Source organism: Elephantulus edwardii, unplaced genomic scaffold (assembly GCF_000299155.1).
Source record: "Elephantulus edwardii isolate Elephantulus edwardi_28Jun2011 unplaced genomic scaffold, EleEdw1.0 scaffold00028, whole genome shotgun sequence".
NCBI lineage: Eukaryota > Metazoa > Chordata > Mammalia > Macroscelidea > Macroscelididae > Elephantulus > Elephantulus edwardii.
The window spans coordinates 9,470,734-9,480,310 of NW_006399778.1; the positions used below are offsets into that span (position 1 = coordinate 9,470,734).

At 39.9% G+C, this 9,577-nt stretch overlaps 1 pseudogene; it reads left to right on the forward strand.

Annotated features, from left to right (window-relative positions):
* Window positions 1-1,584: 1,584 nt before the first annotated feature.
* LOC102876411 lies at window positions 1,585-2,024 on the forward strand (annotated as a pseudogene).
* The last annotated feature ends 7,553 nt before the right edge of the window (window positions 2,025-9,577 follow it).

Below are 9,577 nucleotides of genomic sequence, written 5' to 3' on the forward strand. Positions count from 1 at the left end.
AGGCAAGGATTCTGAGACTCCGTCTAACATACTTTGGACATGCTGTAAAGAGAGACCTGTCCTTGGAGAGGAACATTATGCTTGGTAGGGTGGAGGGACAGCGCAGGAGGGGAAGGCCCTCTATGAGGTAGATTGATTCAGTGACTGGGGTAATCTGGATGGGTGTATCGGAGACAGTGTGATTGGCACAGGACAGAGCAGAGTTTAGGGCTGTTGTACACAGGGTTGATATGAGTCACAAGCGACTCGACGGCACATAACAACAACCACCGTCAAACCTGATCGGACTGGTGAAGAGCCTCTGGTGGATTCGAACCGCGTACCTTTGGGATTGCCGTGCAGCTTCTTGTGGGATTAGACTCTTATGGAGTCACTGGTGGATTTCAATTAACCAGAGAGGTGTCACTTTTAACCTAATAGCACAATGCCAACAAAGCTCTCAAAACAGTCAAGAAACCACATCTGTTTTATTCTCTGCCACATCCTCAGTGACTTATCATTAACATAATTAGCTAGATAGGATCTGTTACATAACTGCCCCATGATAATGATCCTGAATGAGTGGGACTAACTTTGGGCTCAGGCATATGACATGTTCTGGTCAATGAAAGACATTTAAAGTGCTTGCCCTTGCATCTCTGTGCCATCGGGTCCACCATGAGAAGTTCACTCTCAGGTAACCAGTGACCTCTAGAGCAGGACTTTCAAATGAGAAACACAGAACCAACCTGAGCTCAATCTGAAGCCTGAAGCAAACCCAACTGCCCAACTGGTCGATGAATGAGAATAAATGCTTACTGTAGTGAGCCAGTGAGCTTCTATGGTTGGTAATGCAATTAATATTGAAGCAATAGCTAATACTAAAGGGAGCTGTGTGGCCTAGTGGAAGAAGCTATACTGCAATCCTGAAAGTGTGCAGTTCGAACCCACCAGATGCTCTGGAGGAGAGGCAATCTCCTCCTGTACCAGTCAGATATGATTTGCTGGTACACAAGGGGGTGGGGGAAGCTAATACTAGAGTTTTGTTATGTGTCACTGAGTCACCTGCAATTCACAGCGACCTTGCTCTACCCTTTGCCCGCCCCCCCCCAAAAATAAAGCTTGTACTAACTAGGTGGTTGTTGCCATGTGCTGTTGAGTTTCAAGAGTGACCTAGAGAATGACCTTGTTTTATCCTGTGCCAATCTTATCGTCTCTGACACCCCCACCCCTATTACCCCAGTCACTGAATCAATCTATCTCATCAAGGGTCTTCTCTTGGGCTGTGCCTCCAACCTCCCAAGCATGATGTCCCTCTCCAAGAACTGGTCCTGCCTTACAACATGTCCATAGTATGTCAGATGGAGCTTCAGAATCCTTGACTCCAAGGAGCAGACAGGTCTCACCCTCTCTAGGACAAACCTGTTCGTTTTCCTAGCAGGCAATGGTATATTCAATACTCTTCTCCAGCACCATAGGTCTCCTTCTATTATCCCAGTTTATTAAAAAAAAAAAAAAAGGCACAATGCAGGGAGGGGCAATTAAAAGCACTAAAAAAAACCCCTTAAGGTATTAAGGAAGTCTTTTCTTTTTCTGTCCAGTGACAGCTATGGAGACAAATGCACAAACATGGCACCTTGCAAGGGGAAGGAAAAGAAGGAACAGCAGGTCATCAGCCATGGACCTCAGGTGCCTGAAGGAGAGTTGGACTTTGGTGCCTAGCACATTCCTGCATCTTTCAATGACACTTTTATTCACATCACTGATCATTCTGGCAAGGAAGTCATCTGCCACGTAACTGGTGTATGAAGGTGAAAGCTGACCCGGATGAATCCTCACCATACGTTGCCATGCTGGCTGCCCAGGATGTGGCACAGAGGTGCAAGGAGCTGAGCACCACTGCTTTACACTCAAACTAGGACCCCTGGGTCAGGGGCCCAGTCTGCCCTCGGAGCCCTTACCCATTCGGTAAAGATTGGATGGATTACGGATGTCACCCCATCCCTTCTGAGAGCACCCGCAGGAAAGGAAGTCACTATCTGTAACCAGGAGTCATCAAATTATTATTATTTTCTGTTAATAAATTGCCTTTGTGTACACATACATACAAAGAAGTCCTCTCTTCATATTACTATAAAAAATATTTCCAACATTTGTTAGCATTATCCAGCAGGAAAGTTCTAATTCTTCTTGAAAAGGACCTTTGTTGCACTAAATATTTTAGTGCACAGCATCCAAGTAACCATGAAGAAGAGTATTCTTTTATCCAATGTAGGAATGTAACAACTATAAGATACCACAATTATAATGAGTTTTCCTGAACCAAGGTTTACTAAATTTTAAAATGTATTCAGATTCTGACATAAAAATATGAGGACAAATACATCTCAAAAAAGTATCATAAAGTGCTCTTTTTCCTACAACTCTCTTTTCTCTTACAATTTATTCCTTTTGTTGTTGTGTACTGTCTGGTCAGAACTGATTATAGCTGACCCCAAGTAGGTTTTCAGAGGCAGTTAGTTGCACAGGAGGAGACCGTCCAGCCTTCTTCTGCAGAGCAGCTGGTGGACTCAAACTACAAACCTTCAAGATTGCAGGCAGCTTCTAGGCCACCAAAGCTCCCTCTACTGGCATGAAATTCAGCACAATTTAGCTTAAACCAGCGACCTGATTTTTAAGAACATCAAAGAAACAGATTACTTAGAAAGCAAGCAATGCACTAATGCTGTATTAGACTAAAATTGTAATCGTGCTACAAAATCTGCTAACTACTTTCAATCACCGATTTCCAAACTCTACATTTTCTGGGGACTATCACTAACATAAAGGTCACTCATGTTGGTCTAAAAAGCCTGTCATTAAATTAGTGGTATCCTCCTCCAAGGAAAACAAATTACGTGTTGGAAACAGTGCAACAAGCAAGGTGCTCCTTGGAGGTTAAGGATGGTGAAGCTTCACCTCACAAACTTTGGGCATGTTGCTAGGAAAAGTTATTCAGTTATTCTTTGGAGAGGGACATCATGCTTGGAAAGGTAGACAGTCACCGAAAGACAGAAAGATCCTCAACAAGATGGCTTGGGACAGTCAGTGTCTGTTAACAATGGGCTCGAGTATGTAAGAGATTGTGAGGATGACACAGGATAGGGCAGGATTCAGATCTGTTGTTCATGAGGTTATTATGTGTCATAGCTGACCTTACAGCACATAACTCACTCACCTACTAAGCAGAAAGGCAAAGAATGGTTAAGTCACACTGAAATTATTTAAATTAAAAAGCAGTGTTGATTTCATTCACTGGTCATCCTCATTCTAATAATTGGGAAAATTTATTAGTGTACTCAATCTGCTATATTTCATGTAGTCATTCTTGAAATCATGCACCCATCCAATGACTACAGCTATCTCTACTATATTAAGTTTTGTTCCCAGTCAAGAGTACCATAAGCAAAATGGGCAAAGCCTGCTTTTATGGAGCTCATAGTCTAGAGGGGAAGGCAAATACATCTATAAAGTGGTTCTAATGATTGTCTCTCATCCAGATGTAGAGGACTCTCCAACACTCAAAATCATCCTTATACTGGCTATCCCTAACTAATGACAGCACTAGTGATGCAACAGCTAAGCTCTCTGCTGTAAAAAAGACTATGGTTTGAATCCACACAGCTATTTGTCAAGAAAGACGTGGCTATCAATCACCTCACATAACAGTAACAGTCCTGGAACTCTCATGACAGACTAGAATCCAGTTCTACTCCATCCTAAAGGGTCCCCATGAGTTAGAATTTACTAGCAATGAATTTGGTTTTTTTGATGCCAAGGCATTTACAGAGAACAGCCATCACATAATTAGCGATATCTTGTGTTTTCTGAATTTCTCAGTAAGGGATTTTGTTCAGTGGGTATTTCTGCATAAAAAAGCTTATTTTTTGTGTTTTTTCCCTAACATGCTCATGGTCTAACATTTTGTTGGCCTAATATTATTTTTCATCAAACTTTACAACTGTTTTTAGTGTTTTGTTTCCCCTATACTGTCTAAACACGCAGTTTTATTTCCATTTTAGTTCTTGGTACTTGTCTCCTCTTCCCTACTTTAATCCATCTTGTAAGATGGAGAATCAACAGTCTTCTCCCTTACTTTAAAGGTAACAGATGCATCCACCAAAGACAGGAATAAAGCAGAATTCACACCAAAACACAACCATCTGTAACCTGGTTTGAGGCATATCTTGATCTCTTCCGAAAGCTATGGTTTGAATTATATACCATGCATTAAGGTGTGAGTATATACTTACTAAATAAATGTATACATGACATAGAAGACAGTACTGATTAATACAGTACCTGAGTACTGATCCTATCATACCAAATGTGCAGAAAAAAATGGAGAGGAATCATCTCTAATAAGGGATTGGAAAAGTTAATTAGCAGATCACTACCAGTGAATGGTAATTTTGCCTCAACTGCTGCAAAGAATCAAACTTTGTGTCTCCAGTTACCAGACATATGTGTAATATAAATACACAGAATCTGAATATGTAAAAGTAAGACAAAGTAATAAAAGACAAATTCTATTTTGAGCAACAGCAATGAAGGAAGAAGGAAAATCAGGGATAAAATGCATATTGCTATATGCACCAAATCTCATATGCATAAACACTTTAGTAAGCAACTCCATGAATCTCAGAAATCAGTTTCAAAAATATACAAGCACTTGTTTATATATAATCTATTCAGTTAGAATAAAGATGATGTAACTGGTAGTGAGTTGTTTGACCTATCACATCCAAATACTCATCTTACCATCTCAGATATTCAAGACTTATTTTTCTTGGTAAATAAATGGGTTCTCTCCTTTCAATCATCAACACTATTTCCACCAAATCTCATATGCATAAACACTTTAGTAAGCAACTCCATGAATCTCAGAAATCAGTTTCAAAAATATACAAGCACTTGTTTATAATCTATTCAGTTAGAATAAAGATGATGTAACTGGTAGTGAGTTGTTTGACCTATCACATCCAAATATTCATCTTACCATCTCAGATATTCAAGACTTATTTTTCTTGGTAAATAAATGGGTTCTCTCCTTTCAATCATCAACACTATTTCCGCCACCCAATATGCATCTTGTAGTAAAGCGACTAGAGACATCATTTAAATGTTCTATTCAAAAGGGATTGGTGGGGTAGGGGGATTTTAAAAAAGGGATCATGAAAAAGTCAATGACTAATCCTTTCAAGGCAAAATGTATATAATTAAACATGGTTAGTAATTGGATTTTCATCAGATGATAATCTACTACAGAAAATGTTTGATGCAAAATATAACTGATAAAAGTCATTAATGAATAGATGCCAGTCCTGTGATTTTAATATTAAATGTAAAGAATTATCCTTTCAAATTCACCCTGAATTACATACACTGGCTTGCAAGTTTCTAAAATTTATTATTAAATCTCTTTCTACACAAGCCAATGAGAATAAAAAATATATATGGTAAGAGGATAAATATTGTTTTGAAATTCTGAAAACAGTTACCCTATTAAGATGGTTGAGGATAAAAACAAACTTAGTAAGGAGCTTATCAGCACATATCATTACAAAGAGGGAAGGCAGAGAGGTGCATGAGAGAGAAATACATTAAATATAAACATTATAATACACATAACTCTGCATTATCTATCAATAGCTCTGATAGTGTAGTGGTAAGGAGTTGCATTTCCAATGCAAAGTCATGCAGATCGAATCCAACAGCTGCTCCTTGGGAAAAAGATGGGCATCTACTCTTTTCTAATTTACAGCATATGAAACCCCACAGGAGGGTCAGCAGAAAGTCTGCTCCAACTCAACAACATCAAGAGTAACAAGCACTGCTCTACAAAAAATGAGGTAATTTTTTTAAAACAGCACATCAACAGAGAACTACCGAAGTGCAGACTGGGTTTAGAAGGGGTTGTGGTACTAGGGATATTGTAGCTAATGTTAGATGGATCTTAGCTGAAAGCAGGGAATACCAGAAGAATGTCTGTTTCATTGATGATACAAAGGCGTCTGACTGTGTAGATTATAAACTGTGGCTGACTCTGAGAAGAATGGGAATCCCAGAACACTTGATGGTGCTAATGTGAAAGCTATACTTGGACCAGAAGGCAGTCGTCAGAACAGAACAGGGAAACACTGCATGGCTCAAAATTGGGAAGGGTATACGCCAGGGCTGCAGCCTATCTCCATACCTTTTCAATCTTAATGCAGAACAGATTATCCGGGAGGCTGGGCTCTATGAGGGAAATGTGGCATCAGGATTGGAGGAAGAATCATCAACAATCTGCGTTATGCAGATGACACAATGAAATGTGCCTTCCCTCTTTGTAATGATGTGTGCTGATAAGCTCCTTACTAAGTTTGTTTTTATCCTCAACCATCTTATTAGGGTAACTGTTTACAGAATGTCAAAACAATATTTATCCTCTTATCATAGATATTTTTTATTCTCACTGGCTTGTGTAGAAAGAGATTTAATAATAAATTTTAGAAACTTGAAAGCCAGTGTATGTAATTCAGGGTGAATTTGAAAGGATAATTCTTTACATTTAATATTAAAATCACAGGACTGCCATCTATTCATATATTGCTGAAAATGAGGAGGATCTGAAGCACCTGCTATGGAAGGTCAGGGACTGCAGTCTTCAATATGCTTTGAGGTTCAATACCAAGAAGACAAAGATTCTCACCACTGGGCTGATTAGCAGCATCATAATGAACGGTGAAGAGATTGAAATTGTTCACAGTTTTGGTTTGCTTGGATGCAGTCAACACTCTTGGCAGGAGCAGCCAGGAAATTAAAAGACGTATTGCGATGGGAAAGTCTGTGGTTAGAGATCTCTCTAAAGTACTGAAGTGCAATGATGTCTGTCTGAAGACTAAGGTGCACAAGCCATCGTCTCTGTAGTCACTTGCTATGCATCAGAGAGCTGGACAATGACTAGGGATGAGAGAAGGAGAAATGCTGTCTTTGAGCTGTTGTGTTGGAGAAGAGTATTGAATATACCATGGACTGCTAAGAAAACGAACAGGTTTGTCCTGGAGAAAGTGAAGGCGGACTGCTCCTTGGAGACAAGGATGCTGAAGCTTCATCTGACATACTTAGGACATGTTGCAAGGAGGGACCAGTCCTTGGAGAGAGACGTCATGCTTGGGAAGGTGGAGGGACAGCGCAGGAGAGGAAGACCTTCGATAAGATGGACTGATTCAGTGATTCAGTGACTGGGGTAGTGGGGTGGGTGTATCGGAGATGGTGACACTGGCACAGGATAGGGCAGAGTTTATGACTGTTGTACATAGGGTCACTATGGGTCGCAGACAACTCGATAGCACATCACCATTACCACCACCACCACCACCACCACCACCACTACCACAGGATGAGGTTAGTGGTGAAAAGAGCTAATCAGTATTAAAATCCACTGTCATCTAGTTGATTCCAATTCTTATCAATTTTACAAGTCTGCAAATGAAAGCAATCTGCTACACAGTGCTGGTGGGTTCAAACCTCCAATCTTTAAGTTAGCATCAAATGCTTAATATGTTACCAAGGTTCCTTCAGACAGTTGTTGTTAGTTGCTATCAAGTCAAGTAGGACTCACACCAATCCTGTGAACAATAGATCTGAACCCTGTCCTATCCTGTGCCATCCTCACAATCTCAGACACACTCAAAACCATTGCTGCAGTCAGTCCGTCAATCCACCTGGTTGAGGATCTTTCTCTCTTTTACAGTCCCTCCCCTCTCAAAGCATGATGTCTCTTCTCCAAGGAATAAGTTCTCTTGGCAACATGCCCCAAGTATGTGAGACAAATATTTATCCTCTTTGTCTCCAATGTACACTCCAGTTGTACCTTCATCTTTGCCACCAATGCACACTCAAGCTGCACCTCCTTCAAGACATATCTGTTTGTTCTTTTGGCAGTCAAGGGGCTATCCTGTACTATCCCCCAACACCACCACTCAAAGACATTGTTCTTCTGTCATCCTTATTCACTGTCAAGCTCTCAGATGCATAGCATGTGACTGAAAAGACCATAGTTGGTCTTATCCTCTCACTCCTAACACTGTTATTTCAAGATGGATCAACATTAGTCTATAGACTAAGGTGCACATGATCCATGCCATGGTCTTCACGATTACTTGCTATGCATCAGAGAGCTGGGCAAAATACTGAATATACTATGGATTGCTAAGAAAGCAGCTATAAAGGGTGAAACTAAGCTGTTCCTTGGAGGTAAGGATTCTGAAGATCCATGTGATATACTTTGGACATGTTGCAAGGAGGGGCCAGCCTTGGAGAGGGACATCATGCTTGAGAGGGTGGATGGACAGTACAGGAGAGGAAGACCCTAGATGAGACAGACTAATTCAGTGACTGGGGTAATGTGGTGGGTATATTGGGTATATCAGGGACAATATAACTCAGGATGCAGCAGGATTCAGAGCTGTTGTACATAGGGTCGCTAAGAGTTGTAAGTGACTCAACTGCACATAATGACAACACAAGGATTAGCTTGAAGAGAAATATTTCAGAAGAGAGAAGTCAACAGTATTTTTCTTGAGATAAACAGAATTAGAAAATAAAAACCAATCATTCAAATGGTCTCTCATATATGGAAACACAACCTACATGTATTTAAATGAATCTTTAAAGACTGATACACCACTGGCTCGCTTCCCCAAGATCTCACAGCATGAACCAACTGTCTCTCCTCAATATGGCCAACAAAGAATAAGACTTCAGATAGTTACAGGTAATGCTTAGGTCGCCAATTTCTAGACCTTTCCAACTCAGTTTGATTCTTACAGACATTACAGAATCAAATTAAACACAACTAAAGACTGAGTCTTTACAACTGAATCTCACACTCTTGATTCTAAAAGTATCCTATGGATCAGTACAATGCTCTTAATGTAAATTAATCATTTATGCCACCTTAATAAAATGTGTCCAGTGATCAAATCCAAAGCACAGGCCCTAGAACTTCATGGAAGCAGTTTGAGTTTTAGCTCTCACGAAAGTATTTTGGAAATATCTAAAAAGTTCTTAAGATTTCTATTACCAAGGCTGCACTTCATTAAGTTGACAACCTGAAAATCACTGATGCTGAAAACATGAGGAAATGTATGGTGGCATTCAAACCAGTCTATGGACCAGAAGTGAAATTTCTTTCAACAGTCTGCTTCCTACACATTTCTTCATTAAGTAAGTTGTTACAACTTCATATGGTGTTTTTGGAAAAAAATTTCTGGGTTTCCATCAAACTTGGGATAGAAGCCACAAACCTGAGTATACGGATGAAAATAGACCTCAAACTAAATGCCAGAAAGGAAATTAAACAAGTTTTATAAGTTTATGCCCCAATCTATAGGAAATTGAGGTTAAAGGTAAGTTTCCACTTCTAAATACCTGGAAAGTAAGAGGCGGAGGGAAAATAACAACCCTCAGGCTCACTTGTATAGGGTTTTTCTGTTTGTTTAATACATCTGAAAAGAATGCATATACAAAGAATTGAGACATGAGAAAGCATTGGTTCAACACTAATCAATCT